At 47.1% G+C, this 14,848-nt stretch overlaps 1 protein-coding gene across 6 annotated transcripts in view; it reads right to left on the reverse strand.

Moving 5' to 3' along the window:
- Positions 1–14,848, reverse strand: part of LOC139264534 (tyrosine-protein phosphatase non-receptor type 3-like) — a 418,869-nt gene that overhangs the window by 50,066 nt on the left and 353,955 nt on the right. The window lies entirely within an intron of this gene.

Below are 14,848 nucleotides of genomic sequence, written 5' to 3' on the forward strand. Positions count from 1 at the left end.
AAAGAATTCCAGCAAATTTGTGAAACATGACTTCTCCTTCATAAATCCATGCTGACTCTGCCTGACTGAATTTTGCTTTTCCAAATGTCCTGCTACTGCTTCTTTAATAATTGACTCCAACAATTTCCCAACCACAGATGTTAGGCTAACTGGTTTATAGTTTCCTGTTTTTTGTCTGCCTCCTTTTTCAAATAGAGGCATTACATTTGCAGTTTTCCAATCTGCTGGGACCCCCCGAGAATCCAGGGAATTTTGGTAAATTACAACCAATGCATCCACAAACCCTGCAGTTACTTATCTTAAAACGCTAGGATGCAAGCCATCAGGTCCAGGGGATTTATCTGCCTTTAGTCCCATTATCTTACTGAGTACCACCTCCTTCGTGATTGTGATTGTGTTAAGTTCCTCCCCCCCTATAGCCCCTTGCCTATCCACTGTTGGGATATTGTTTATGTCCTCTACCGTAAAGACTGATACAAAATATTTGTTCAGAGTTTCTGCCATCTCCATGTTCCCCATTACTAATTCCCCAGTCTCGTCCTCTAAGGGACCAACATTTACTTTAGCCACTCTTCTTTTTTTTATATACCTATAGAAACTCTTGCTATCTGTTTTTATATTTTGTGCTAGTTTACTTTCATAGTCTATCTTCCCTTTCTTAATCATTTTTTTAATCATTCTTTGCTGGCTTTTAAAAGCTTCCCAATCTTCTATCCTCCCACTAGTTTTGGCCACTTTGTATGCCCTTAATTGGATACCGTCCTTTATTTCTTTAGTTAGCCACGGTTGGCTATCTTTTCTCTTACACCCTTTCCTCCTCACTGGAATATATTTTTCTTGAGAGTTGTGAAATATCTCCTTAAATGTACACCACTGTTCATCAGCCATCTTACACGTTAATCTATTTTCCCAGTCCACTTTAGCCAACTCAGCCCTCATACCTTCATAGTCTCCTTTATTTAAGCTTAGTATGCTGGTTAGAGATCCAACTTTCTCACCCTCCATCTGAATTTAAAATTCAATCATGCTATGATCACTCATTCCAAGGGGATCCTTTACTAGGAGATTGTTTATTAATCCTGTCTCATTACACAGGACCAGATCTTAAGATAGCCTGCCCCCTGGTTGGTTCCTTTACATACTGCTCCAGGAACCCGTCTCTTCTGCACTCTATGAACTCTTCCTCAAGGCTACCCTGACCAATTTGATTTGTCCAATCAATATGGAGGTTAAAATCACCCATGATTATTGCTGTTCAATGAAGATGTCTTACTGCAATTATATAGGGCCCTGGTGAGACCGAATCTGGAGTATTGTGTACAGTTTCGGTCCCCTTATCTAAGGAAGGATATATTTGCCATTGAGGGAGTGCCACAAAGGTTCACCAGACTGATTCCTGGGATGGGGGGATTGGCCTATGAGAAGCGATTGAGTAGACTAGGCCTATATTCTCTAGAGTTTAGAAGAATGAGAGGTGATCTCATCGAAATGGTAGATGCAAGGAGGATGTTTTCTTAGGCTGGGGAGTCTAGAACCAGGGGTCACATTCTTAGAATAAGGGCTTGTCCATTTAGGACTGAGATGAGAAATTTCTTCGCTCAGAGGGTGGTGATTCTTTGGAATTCTCTATCCCGGAGGGCTGCGGAGGATCAGTCATTGAGTATGTTCAAGGCAGAGATAGATACATTTTTGGATATTAAGGGAATCAAGGGATATGGGGATAGATTCGGAAAGTAGAGTTGAGGTAGAAGATGAGCCATGATCTCATTGAATGGCGGAGCAGGCTTGAGGGGCCGAATGGCCTGCTCTTGCTCCAAATTCTTTTGTTCTTACGTAATGTAACTAGTAAATGATTCCATATCGTTCTTTTAAGTCATTTTCAGTTATTTAAAAGTAGGCTGCCCATAATTTGCATCTGCAACACATTACATGAAGTTTCTCACAACCTGCAGTACATCCTGGAGTGAGAGAGTCATAGGATTTCTGTGGCATCAAGACACAAAGACGACATGGGTGGCTTTCAGGGTAGCAGTTAAAAGTGCGGCAATAGATACTTTAGACAATATACTTTCATTGGGATTCTTTATTGTATAGAATAGGCTTGTATTACCTTGAGTATTGAAGATTAATGTGATCTAATTGAGGTGTTTAAGATGATTAAAAGAATTTGATAGAGTTGATAGAGAGAAACTATTTCCCTCTGGTGGGAGAGTCGAGAATAAGGGGCATAACCTTAAAATTAGAGCTAGACCATTCAGAAATGATCTCTCCCTCAAAAAGTAGTTGAGTCTAGGACAACTGAAAATTTCAAAACTGAGATTGATGGATTTTTGTTGGGCAAGTGTATTCAGGGTTATGGAGCCAAGGCAGGTAGATGGAGTTAAGATATAGATCAACCATGATCTAAATGAATGGTGGATTAGGTTTAAAGGCTGAATGGCCCACTCCTGTTCCTATGTTCCGAGATGGTGGACTCGACACTGATTATAACAAAAAAAGATTTTTTTAAACACATTTTCAGATGCATTAATAAAACTGCACCAGGTTACCACTCTTAAATATATCAGAATATTTCTTCAAGCAATTAAAAAAAAAGACTTTCTAAAACACTGCCCAATTACGCTGGTTCATGGCCGATTTTACGTTTGGCGATATGCAAATGGTTTTTGAGCGGAAACTTGAATAAAAAGTTCACTTCAGAAAACTAGCGCCATTTTGGAGCGCAATTTGCGCCCAGATTGCCGATTGCGTCCAAAGCAGAAACTCCATCCTTAGAATGAATAAAAGCTGGCCTGCACCAACAAACTGATATTTAACCAATACAAATCAAAATGTAATCATATAATGGTCTAGAGTTGAAGTAAAGAATTTTCAGAAGATGGGAAAATGTAGCGCACTTAATGTTTTGATTGTAGACCTCAGTTTTTCTTGTTGTAACACCAAATACGAAGATCCAGGTGTAAATAAAGTTGACAGCAATAGTGGATACTTTCTCAGTGCAAATTTGAATCAAGAACATAAATACAGGTGTTAACTTAGGCTGCATTTACATAACTGAAGTTTGGCTCTGGTGTCACGTAAGAGCAAAACTGGATTTGTCCTACAGGGCACATTTCACAAATTAGTGCTCCTGGTGATGTCAATGCTTCACACCAAATTTTCCACCTGCTGAAAGTGAATATTGGGAATTTATGCATGATTCATTTTAAGGCTAGATCACTTACATGCCTAAATTCCTAATAATATGTGCTCCCAATGAACAAAGCTCTGCGTTGGGAGTGTCAATTTCTAAATTTATCGCTTAAAATGTTGCATCAAGGTGAAATGAAACCATTTTGTCTCAATGCTAAGATTGCAGTGAAAATGCAGCTTAAACTTAAAAGGAATACATTTTTCTGATATTTTGATCCATGATGAATATCGATCAATATTATTAAAAAAATGATTATTATATGGATGCCTTTCCAAAGATAACAATTTTCATTAGCAATGAAGTTCCTGTGCTTCTGTTTACAGCAACAAAACTAAAACATGATTGTGATAAAGTTCTTCAAACTCTACGCTGAATAGGTCTCAATTTTAACACAGGGCAATTGATGAAGGTGGAAATTAAAAAAACTAATATACAGAATCATAGTTAATGGGGGAAAAATTGTATGAAACATATGGGTGAAATTTTCCTCCCCAACAATATGAGTTTTGAAGCCAATGTAATTGGCCTGTGCAATTAGATAATTTAGGGCTAGAATTTCCACTTCATTTCCAGCGGTTTTCTCAGCGGTACTGCTCCTTTTCGGCAGAAAACCATCCGAAAATTTCCACTCCTTTTTTTTCTTAAAAAGAGTTCCGCCGGCATTTTCAAAATATCGCTGGGGAGTGGACTGCCCACATGCACCGCTAAAAAAAACGCTACTGTCCAAGTTTTGGCTCAGTGGTGACTCGTAGGTAAGATCGAAAAAACCGCCCACGAAAAGCAGTCGGAGCTGGGCAGTAGGTAAGTAGCCCTGCAAAGAAAGGTAAGTTAAAGTGTTTTTTATAATTCTTTAAAATTATTTTACAGTGATTAAATTAAAAAGGGTCTTGAGAATGTTTCTAAATTTTTATTTCTTGGAAAAAATCGTGTGTGTTTTTTCCCCCGCCTTGGCCCAACCGCAGCCTCGTTTCTAAATTTGAGTAATTACCGCCCATTTTGGTTACGAACCGCCCAATTTGCCCAGGGTCGCGTTTAGCCACCAAGAATCTATGTGTAAGATCCATTTTCTCGCCGGATGGTATTTTTTCCCTTTTTTATGAAAATTTTCGCTGGTGTTATTTGAAGAATTGTAGCGATCTTTTTGGGTGGCAATCTGGCGATGGTGGGTTTTAGGGAAATTCTAACCCTATGGGCCCAAATTTGGCCCACCCGTTTTTTCGGCGCAGGGTGAAAAAGGCACCGAAAAGATCTCCCTGGATTCTGGCCGCTCTATGGCCTCTTTCATGGCTTGGTGTGGCGTGGTCTGTCCATTAGGGGTTAGAGCTAGGGCCCTTGTCGAAAAACAGTGCCTGCAGCTCAATGCATGCGCGCTGGAGATTTTACGCATGCGCAGAAGCTTCTGCCCCCAGCCATGCTGCAGCGTGGGACCCGATGCGTCCTGCCCCTATCCCCAGCCAAGTGGCCTCACATAGCACGCTGGGCTGGCTGCTGGAATAGTCAGAGACAGAGAGAGAGAGAGAGAGAGAGTCAGATCGTTGGAAGAGAGAGAGTCAGAGAGAGAGAGAGAGTCAGAGAGAGAGAGTCAGAGAGAGAGAGAGAGTCAGAGAGAGAGAGAGAGTGTGTCAGAGAGAGAGAGAGTGTGTCAGAGAGAGAGAGAGAGAGTGTCAGAGAGAGAGAGAGAGAGAGAGAGAGAGTGTCAGAGAGAAAGAGTGTGTCAGAGAGAGAGAGAGTCAAAGAGAGAGAGAGTCAGAGAGAGAGAGAGAGAGAGTCAGAGAGAGAAAGAGAGTCAGAGAGAGAGTCAGATCGCTGGAATAGTCAGAGAGAGAGAGAGAGAGAGTCATTCAGAGAGTCAGTTCCCTGTGCTCTCCTGCCTGGTCGTCCCGCCCACACCTATCCCGGCTGAGTGGCCTCTCGCACTGGCCGGCTCGCTGACTTCCCGGGCCCGAGTTAGGAAAATAGGAATTAATTTTTATTTTTTATTTCTTCTTGATGGTTTTGATGCTTCTTGAATGTTGTTGTGCTTTGTTTAGTGCTTTGTAAGGTCCTCTCCGCTTCCCTTCCCATCCCTATCTCTGCTACCTGTGCGGATTTCTTAACTCTCTTAGTTAGTTTGGAGCAACTATTAGCTGTCCAAAGTGGCTTAAATGGCCAAAACTGGTGTAGGTGGCTGGTAACGTCCCCTTTTGAAAAAAACTAAACTAAACAAAAAAAATCCTAACTAACTCACTTACACTGGCGCAAATTGAATGTGCAAAATTGGAATTTTTAAGATACTCCAGAAAAATCAAGTTGCTCCAAAAAAAACGGAGCAACTCCTGGCCAATTTTGGGCCCTATGTCTTTTTAAGGTCAGCAATCCTGCTTTTTAAGAAGAAATGATGCAAAAACAAGGGGGAAGCACAGTTCAGCCTGTTTTGGAACTGTCAATGACGGACTGCAACTTCAGGATTTCCAGATGCACGGCGGGTAGTTTCAAAGGCGGAATGATTGCAAACACTGCTAGTTCGCCGTTGTCCTGACTGCAAATTCCACGTCAACACTTACATTATATTGTCGCAACTTAAGGAAGCACAACAGTAAATCATTTATCTTTTAAATTTAAGACCTAAAGTTTGCAGAAAATATGAAACTTGGCAACATAGCATATAGTGATGAGGATAATTGTAGACTTCAGGATGACAGACAGGATGGTTAAATTGGCAGAAACATGGCAGATGGAGTTCAATGCAGAGAAGTGTGAAGAGACACACTTTGTAAGGATGAATATGGAAATACAGTATTATATAAATGGTACAGTTCTGAAAAGTGTAAATGATCAAAGAGACCTTGGTGTCCATATACACAAATCCTTAAAGGTGGCAAGAGAAGTTGATAAGGTGGTTAAAAAAGCATATGGTTAACTTGGGTTGAAAATAGAGGAATCCTGACATCAGTAGTGGGGAAAATGTTGAATCAATCATTAAGGATGAAATAGCAGCGCATTTGGGAAGCACTGACAGCATTGGACCAAGTCAGCATGGATTTATGAAAGGGAAATCATGCTTGACGAATTTTCTAGAATTTTTTGAGGATGTAACTAGCAGAGTGGACCAGTGGATGTGGTGTATTTGGACTTTTAAAAGCCTTTTGACAAGGTCCCGCACAAGAGATTGGTGTGCAAAATCAAAGCACATGGTATTGGGGGTAAGGTACTGACGTGGATAGAGAACTGGTTGGCAGACAGGAAGCAGAGAATCGGGATAAACGGGTCTGTCATGTATTCAACCAGCATTGTAACCCATGTATAAACTGATCTAAGTTGTACACCGTGAGAACACTGACCACTAGGTGGGAGACACTCCTAACCTGGACCTTCAGGTATAAAAGGGGAAGCTCCACCCACCTTCATCACTTGAGTGCTAAGGAATAAAGGACAGGTCACAGACTGATCTTCTCTCAAGCATGGGCGTCGTGTGCATTTATACTGTGTAGTAAGGACGTATCAATGGCGACAAGAAACTGGGATTTAAACCACGCGAGCATGGCCACTAGCAGAACAGACGAGAGGTACTGTGTTAAGGAATGGTTGGGACAGAGATTCAACATTGTTAAAGCAGCACACAGTTCTCCAGGCAGACAAGGGCAGTCAGGCATGCCCCAACATGTAGTCGAACCCAGAGGGGGAGTTCGACAGAGACAATGGCAAGCTGAACAGCGATTCACGCCATTGCAAGGGACAATGCGGCCAGTAATGGGGCCATCAACACCTGTTAATGGTGCACTCAAGGACAATAACAGGGGCAGTTAGGGACGATCGACTGGCAAGGGACCTTTTGTTTCAAACCGCAACTCATGCTGGAGGCGTGGAGGCATACATTAAGCCGGAGTTTGCAAACTACCTGCAGAAATTGCAGAAATGGACACTGGGGGAAATTGCTGGAAGCTGAAGTTCAGCGAGTTCATGTGGAGCACGTATACAGTTCATACACCAGGACGCCACCGATAATGATGAAAGTGCTCCTCAATGGCATCCCAGTATCAATGGAGTTAGACACGGGGGCCAGCCAGTCCCTGATGGGTATCAAACAGTTCGAAAAGTTGTGGGCATCCAAGGCCAGGAGGCCAAAATTATCGCCGATTGACACACAGCTACGGACTTACACGAAGCAGATCATTCCGGTGCTAGGCAGCGCCACGGTAGTCGTGACCCACAAAGATTCGGAGAACAGGTTGCCACTCTGGATTGTCCCAGGGGACGGTCCCGCACTACTGGGGAGGAGTTGGCTTGCTGTCATGAACTGGAAATGGGGCGATGTCAATGCAATTTCCTCTGTGGAGTGAGTATCATGCTCACAGGTCCTGGACAAATTTGACTCATTATTTCAACCCGGCATTGGCACTTTCATGGGGGCCAAGGTAGTGATTCACATAAACCCGGACGCCAGACCAGTACACCACAAGGCCAGAGCGGTGCCGTATGTGATGCAGGAAAAGATAGAAGGCGAATTGGAACGCCTGTTGAGGGAACACATCATCTCGCCAGTCGAATTCAGTGACTGGGCGAGCCCGATTGTACCGATGCTCAAGGCGGATGGGTCGGTCAGGATATGTGGCGATTACAAGGCCACCATCAATCGGGTGTCACTCCAAGAACAGTACCCGCTACAGAGAGCGGAGGACCTCTTTGCGACGCTATCCGGTGGCAAACTTTTTTCAAAATTGGACCTGACCTCAGCTTACATGACCCAGGAGCTGGCGAGTGAGTCGAAGAAGCTGACCACCATCAGGACACACAAGGGGTTGTTTGAGTACAACAGATGTCCGTTCGGGATTCGCTCGGCCGCCGCGATCTTCCAACGAAATATGGAAAGCCTCCTCAAGTCGATTCCAGGGACGGTGGTTTTTCAGGACGACATCCTCATTATGGGTTACGATACTGAAGAACACCTCCACAACCTGGAGGAGGTGCTACGCAGACTGGACCGGGTAGGTCTGCGACTGAAAAAGGCGAAGTGCATCTTCCTAGCTCCAGAGGTAGAATTCCTGGGGATGAGGGTAGCAGCAGACGGGATCAGCCCTACTGCATCCAAGACAGAAGTGATCCAGAGAGCACCCAGACCCCGTAACACGACGGAGCTGCGATAGTTCCTGGGGCTCCTGAACTATTTTGGTAACTTTCTTCCCAAATTGAGCACGCTGCTAGAGCCGCTACACGTGCTCCTACGCAAAGGTCGCGAATGGATCGGAGGGGACAGCCAGGGAAGGGCTTTTAATAGAGAACGCAATTTGTTATGTTCCAACAATCTGTTAACGCTATATGACTCACGTAAGAAACTTGTGTTAACGTGCGATGCGTCGTCCTATGGTGTCGGGTGTGTGTTGCAGCATGTCAATGCCAAGGGTCAGTTACAGCCGGTAGCTTATGCCTCCAGGAGACTGTCCCAGGCAGAAAGGGGCTACGGGGATGGTAGAAAAGGAGGCGCTCGCATGTGTATATGCGGTAAAGAAAATGTACCAGTACCTGTTTGGCAGGAAATTTGAGCTGGAGACAGATCACAAACCCCTAACGTCCCTTTTGGCCGACAACAAGGCCATAAATGCAAACGCATCGGCCCGCATATAGAGGTGGGCACTCACGTTAGCGGCCTATGACTACACAATTCGGCACAGACCGGGCACCGAAAACTGCACCGATGCACTCAGCAGGCTCCCACTAGCCACCACTGAGGGGGCTACCGAGCATGGTGCTGAGATGGTCATGGCTGTTGAAGCTTTCGGAAGCGAAGGCTCACCCGTGACAGCCCGTCAGATTAAAGTCTGGACAAATAGAGACCCACTATTGTCTCTAGTCAAGAAATGTGTCCTGAATGGGGACTGGGCAGCCACGTACAGGGCATGCCCTGAGAAATTTAAACCATTTCACAGGTGCAAGGATGAACTCTCGATTCAGGCCGATTGCCTACTGTGGGGAAACCGCGTAGTCATGCCCCAGATGGGCAGAGAGGTGTTCATCAGAGAACTCCACAATGGTTACCCGGTCATTGTCACGACGAAGGCAATTGCCAGGTCACACGTTTGGTGGCCAGGGATAGATGCAGATCTGGAACTTTGTGTTCGCAGGTGCAACACGTGTGCCCAGCTGGGCCATGTGCCCAGGGAAACCCCCCTTAGCCCCTGGCCATGGCCCGTCAAGCCTTGGTCACGCATCCATGTGGACTACGCAGGTCCTTTCATGGGGAAAATGTTTTTGGTTGTAGTAGACGCCTACTCCAAATGGATCGAGTGTGACATTTTAAATTCAAGCACATCCTCTGCCACGGTAGAAAGTCTACGGGCAATGTTCGCCGCCCACGGTCTACCGGACATCTTGGTCAGCAACAATGGCCCGTGCTTCACAAGCACTGAATTCCAGGACTTCATGGCATGCAATGGAATTAACTATGTTAGAATGGCACCGTTCAAACCGGCCTCAAGCGGCCAGGCAGAACGAACAGTGCAGATAATCAAACAGGGGATGCTCAGATTCCAAGGGGGTTCCCTACAAACCCGCTTATCACGCCTCCTGTTGGCCTATAGATCCCGACCACACTCGCTCACAGGGGTTCCACCCGCAGAGCTACTAATGAAAAGGACGCTCAAAACCCGATTATCCCTTATACACCCCACCATGAAAGAAATTGTCAAGAGCAGGCGCCAGTCACAATATCACTACCATGACAGGAATGCGAGGGCGCGCTGTATTGATGTAAATGATCCTGTTTTTGTCCTCAACTACGCTGCAGGGCCCAAATGGCTCGCAGGCACTGTGGTTGCCAAAGAGGGAAATAGGATTCTGGTAGTTAAACTTACCAATGGACAAATCTGCCGCAAACATGTGGATCAAACAAAAAGGAGGTTCAGCAACCCCATAGAAGAAGCAGAGGAAGAACACGATATAGAGTTCACTCCACCACAGGTGACCGAACACCGGAACCAAAGGGAGGAGAGCCCAGTTACTGTGGACAGTCCGGACAGGCCTGAGGCACTGCAAACAGCAGACACTCAGGCCAGCGCCCAACAACCGGAGCCCTAACTCAGGGGCTCTACAAGGGAGCGTAAACCACCAGAGAGACTCAACCTGTGATCCCAATAAGACTTTGGGGGGGGGAGGTGATGTCATGTATTCAACCAGCATTGTAACCCATGTATAAACTGACCTAAGTTGTACACCGTGAGAACACTGACCACAAAGTGGGAGACACTCCTAACCTGGACCTTCAGGTATAAAAGGGGAAGCTCCACCCACCTTCATCACTTGAGTGCTAAGGAATAAAGGACAGGTCACAGACTGACCTTCTCTCAAGCATGGGCTTCGTGTGCATTTATACTGTGTAGTAAGGACGTATCAGGGTCCTTTTCAGAATGGCAGGCAGTGACTAGTGGAGTGCCGCAGGGCTCAGTGCAGGGACCCCAGCTCTTTACAATATATATTAATGATTTAGATGATGGAATTGAGTGTAATATCTCCAAGTTTGCGGATGACACTAAACTGGGTGGCGGTATGAGCTGTGAGGTGGACGCTGAGAGGCTGCAGAGTGACTTGGACAGGTTAGGTGAGTGGGCAAACGCATGGCAGATGCAGTATAATGTGGATAAATGTGAGGTTATCCATTTTGGGGGCAAAAACACGAAAGCAGCATATTATCTGAATGGCGGTAGATTAGGAAAAGGGGAGGTGCAACAAGACCTGGGTGTCATGATTCATCAGTCACTGAAAGTGGGCATGCAGGTACAGCAGGTAGTAAAGAAGGCAAATGGTATGTTGGCCTTCATAGCTAGGGGATTTGAGTATAGGAGCAGGGAGGTCTTACTGCAGCTGTACAGGGCCTTAGTGAGGCCTCACCTGGAATATTGTGTTCAGTTTTAGTCTCCTAATCTGAGGAACGACATTCTTGCTATTGAGCGAGTGCAGCGAAGGTTCACCAGACTGATTCCAGGGATGGCTTGACTGTCATATGAGGAGAGACTGGATCAACAGCGCCTTTATTCACTGGAGTTTAGAAGGATGAGAGGGGATCTCATAGAAACATGCAAGATTCTGACGTAACTGGATAGGTTAGATGCAGGAAGAATGTTCCCGATGTTGGGGATGTCCAGAACCAGGGGACATCGTCTTAGGATAAGGGGTAGGCCATTTAGGACTGAGATGAGGAGAAACTTCTTCACTCAGAGAGTTGTTAACCTATGGAATTCCCTGCCGCAGAGAGTTGTTGATGCCAGTTCATTGGCTATATTCAAGAGGGAGTTAGATATGGCCCTTATGGCTAAGGGGATCAAGGGGTATGGAGAGAAAGCAGGAAAGGGGTACTGAGGGAATGATCAGCCATGATCTTATTGAATGGCGGTGCAGGCTCGAAGGGCCGAATGGCTGACTCCTGCACCTATTTTCTATGTTTCTATGAATTAACGTCTCATACCATCGAAGTTACCTTTCCTTAAGTTCAGGACCCTAGTCTCTGAATTAACTCCATCTTAATGAAGAATTCTACCATATTATGGTCACTCTTCCCCAAGATTGCACAATAAGATTGCTAATTAGTCCTTTCTCATTACACATCACCCAGTCTAGGATGGCCAGCCTTCTAGATGGTTCCTTGACATATTGGTCTAGAAAACCATCCCTAATACACTCCAGGAAATCCTCCTCCACTGCATTGCTACCAGTTTGGTTAGCCCAATCTATATGTAGATTAAAGTCACCCATGATAACTGCTGTACCTTTATTGCACGCATCCCTTATTTCTTGATTGATGCTGTCCCCAACCTCACTACTACTGTTTGGTGGTCTGTACACATCTCCCACTAGCGTTTTCTGCCCTTTGGTATTTCGCAGCTCTACCCATACAGATTCCACATCCTCCAAGCTAATGTCCTTCCTTAGTATTGCGTTAATTTCCTCTTTAACCAGCAACGCTACCCCACCTCCTTTTCCTTTCTGTCTATCCTTCCTGAATGTTGAATACCCCTGGATGTTGAGTTCCCAGCCTTGGTCACCCTGGAGCCATGTCTCCGTGATGCCAATTATATCATATTCGTTAATTGCTGCCTGCCCAGTTAATTCGTCCACCTTATTACGACTACTCCTCGCATTGAGCCTTCAGGTTTGTCTTTTTAACACACTTTGCCCTTTAGAATTTTGATGTAATGTGGCCCTTTTTGCTTTTTGCCTTGGATTTCTCTGCCCTCCACTTTTACTTTTCTTCTTTCTATCTTTTGCTTCTGCCCCTATTCTACGTCCCTCTGCCTCCCTGCATAAGTTCCCATCCCCTTGCCATATTAGTTTAACCCCCTCCCCAACAGCACTAGGAAACACTTCCCCTAGCACATTGGTTTCGGTCCTGCCCAGGTGCAGACTGTCCGGTTTGTCCTGATACCACCTCCCCCAGAACCGGTTCCAATGTCCCAAGAATTTGAATCACTCCCTTCTGCACCACTCCTCAAGCCACGTATTCATCTTAGCTATCCTGCAATTCCTACTCTGACTAGCACGTGGCACTGGTCGCAATTCTTCCTTTGAGGTCCTACTTTATAATTTAACTCCTAGCTCCCTAAATTCAGCTTGTAGGACCTCATCCCGTTTTTTAACCTATATCGTTGGTACCTATATGCACCACGACAACTGGCTGTTTATCCTCCCCCTCCAAAATGTCCTGCAGCCGCTCTGAGACATCCTTGACCCTTGCACCAGAGAGGCAACATACCATCCTGGAGTCTTGATTGCGGTCGCAGAAATGTCTATCTATTCCCCTTACAATAGAATCCCCTACCACTATAGCTCTCCCACTCTTTTTACAGCCCTCCTGTGCAGCAGAGCCACCCACAGTGTCATGAACTTGGCTGCTGCTGCCGTCCCCTGATGAGTCATCCCCCGCCAACAGTACCCAAAACGGTGTATCTGTTTTGGAGGGGGATGACCGCAGGGGGCTCCTGCACAACATGCCTTCCACAGCTCTTCCTGCTGGTCACCCATTCCCTATCTGCCTGTGTAACCTTTAGCTGCGGTGTGTCCAACTCACTAAACGTGCTATTCACAACATCCACAGCATCGCGGATGCTCCAGAGTGAATCCATGCGCAGCTCCAGCGGTCTGTCAGGCGCTGCGCAGGATACACATCCTGCACATGTAGTCGTCAGGGACACTGGAAGCATCCCTGAGTTCCCACATAGCACAGGAGGAGCATGACATGAGTCCAAGCTCTCATGCCATGAATTAACGCTTAGATTAACTTAATTTGGCAACAATGATAAAGAGGGAGAGGGGGGTGGAGGGAGAGGGAGAAGGGGGTGTGGAGAGAGAGAGCGAGGAAGAGGGGGGTGGAGAGAGAGAGCGAGGAAGGGGGGGTGGAGAGAGAGAGCGAGGGAGGGGGTGGAGAGAGAGAGCGAGGGAGAGGGGGGTGGAGAGAGAGAGCGAGGGAGGGGGGGTGGAGAGAGAGAGCGAGGGAGGGGGTGGAGAGAGAGAGCGAGGGAGGGGATGGAGAGAGAGCGAGGGAGGGGGTGGAGAGAGAGCGCGAGGGAGAGGGGGGTGGAGAGAGAGAGTGAGGGAGTGGGGGTGGAGAGAGAGAGAGTGAGGGAGAGGGGGGATGGAGAGAGAGCGCAAGGGAGAGGCGGGGTGGAGAGAGAGCGAGGGAGAGGGGGGATGGAGAGGGAGAGGGGGGATGGAGAGGGAGAGGGGGTGGAGAGAGAGGGGGGTGGAGCGAGATAGCGAGGGAGAGGGAGAGTGGAGAGGGAGAGCATGGGAGAGGGGTCTGGAGAGAGAGAGCGAGGGAGGGTGGGTGGAGAGGGAGCGAGGGAGTTGGAGAGAGGGAGCGAGAGAGAGAGAGAGGGAGAGAGCGGGGGTGAAGAGAGAGAGAGAGAGAGAGAGAGACGGGTGGGGGAAGAGAGAGGGGTGGGGGAAGAGAGAGGGGGTGGGAAGCCTTTCGGGTAGTTTTACATGTGGGTACCCGGGAGGGAGGAGGCCATTCAGCCTGGGATAGGAGCGGGGCAGTGGATCGCGAGGCCAATCTGCCAGGGCTAGGAGCGGGACCAGCAAGGTGCTAGCCGCAGGCGGTGAGTGCACCGGGAGGCCAGGGCTAGGGGCAGGGGAGGGAGAGGCAAGCCACTCGGCGATAGGGGCGAGGTAGCGGATCGGGAGGCCACTCAGCCAGGGCTAGGGGCGGGGTAGCAGACCGGGAGGCCCTTCAGCCTGGAATAGGGACGGGGTTCGGCACCGGCTGCGGGGGGTGGGGTGGTAAGTTGCTGTAATGTATTTCACTTTCCAGCCTCAACCCGCATTGTGTCCCTGGTTACCATGGCAACCCAATCGTTTTGGCACAGATCAAGGCTCCGTTCCCAAAACAAGGACAGGTTAGGCTGTGCCAAAATGAAGAAATCAAACTGGGAAACTTAGAACTTTTTTTTTAGCGTAATTGGGCCCCAAAAAAACAGGCGTAAATCTTCAAGTACGCCAAAAAAAAGCTTTGGGGAAAATTGAGTTTTTTGTCTATGTTTCTATGCTTCCCTCCACCTCCCCCCCCCCTCACTCTTTCTCCACCCCCTTCTCTCCTTCTCCCTCCATCTACCCCCTCTCTCTCTCTCCACCCCCGCTTCCCCTCTCTCTCCACCCGCTCCCCCTCCCCCTCTCTCTCCACCCCTCCCCCTC

This window comes from Pristiophorus japonicus, chromosome 5, assembly GCF_044704955.1.
Source record: "Pristiophorus japonicus isolate sPriJap1 chromosome 5, sPriJap1.hap1, whole genome shotgun sequence".
NCBI lineage: Eukaryota > Metazoa > Chordata > Chondrichthyes > Pristiophoridae > Pristiophorus > Pristiophorus japonicus.